The sequence below is a fragment of the Octopus bimaculoides genome, chromosome 29 (assembly GCF_001194135.2).
Source record: "Octopus bimaculoides isolate UCB-OBI-ISO-001 chromosome 29, ASM119413v2, whole genome shotgun sequence".
Taxonomy (NCBI): Eukaryota; Metazoa; Mollusca; class Cephalopoda; order Octopoda; family Octopodidae; genus Octopus; species Octopus bimaculoides.
The window spans coordinates 11,201,374-11,201,891 of record NC_069009.1 but is presented as its reverse complement, the minus strand read 5'-3'; the positions used below and the strand labels follow the sequence as shown (position 1 = coordinate 11,201,891).

Here is a 518-nt window from a genome sequence, read left to right as displayed (position 1 = left end):
GTAACTTGTCTCTCCACTTCCATTTATTTTGAATGTATGATCTGGCGTTGTTTTGGCGTTGTTTTGGCGTTGTTTCGAAACTGTTCGGTATGAGCATGTGAGTGTGTACAAGCTCGTATGTGTGCATGCTCATATGTGTGCACGCACTTATGTGTTCGTGCTTGTATGTAGCCCTGGTGCCAACGGCAAAGCCAGAAATGTAGTCTACAAAATAAGCTGTATGGATGGTGAGTGTAAAAACAGAAACACGACATACATAAGTGAAACAGCGAGAAGTTTGGCTGAGCGTGTAAACGAACATTGGAGGGACTATAATAATCAAAACCAAACTTCGGTGCTCTACCAGCATGCCAAAGAACAAAATGGTGGTGTACTGGACAGAATTAGCATAGAAATCCTGTCTAGACACCCCGGTGACGCGTCGTTGCGACAAATACAGGAGTCGGTCCTCATAACTGAAACGCAACCAATTTTGAACACCAAATACACGTAGATGAGGGCCTTACAATTGCCCATGG

At 44.0% G+C, this 518-nt stretch overlaps 1 protein-coding gene across 1 annotated transcript in view; it reads left to right on the top strand.

Moving 5' to 3' along the window:
- The window catches only part of LOC106871602 (leucine-rich repeat-containing G-protein coupled receptor 4-like), a 61,891-nt gene that overhangs the window by 5,358 nt on the left and 56,015 nt on the right, over window positions 1-518 (top strand). The gene's annotated exons all lie outside the window — the stretch shown is intronic.